Source organism: Littorina saxatilis, linkage group LG13 (assembly GCF_037325665.1).
Source record: "Littorina saxatilis isolate snail1 linkage group LG13, US_GU_Lsax_2.0, whole genome shotgun sequence".
In the NCBI taxonomy this organism is placed as follows: Eukaryota; Metazoa; Mollusca; class Gastropoda; order Littorinimorpha; family Littorinidae; genus Littorina; species Littorina saxatilis.
The window spans coordinates 24277263-24277483 of record NC_090257.1 but is presented as its reverse complement, the minus strand read 5'-3'; positions in this window follow the sequence as shown (position 1 = coordinate 24277483).

The window sequence follows — 221 nt, the reverse complement described above, 5'->3', positions numbered from 1 at the left end:
CACGCACACAAACATAATCAACCATTCACACACACACACACACACATACATACACACATACACACACACACACACACACACACACACACACACAGACGTTGATGAGTTCATCAGGACTCCCCAAATCAGCGACAGTGAGTGCCAGCGCTCGGAGAACAGAAGAAAGAGTACATATCAACTTTAAAGTGGTGCAAAACAAGGTCAGAAATCAAGTAAAACTA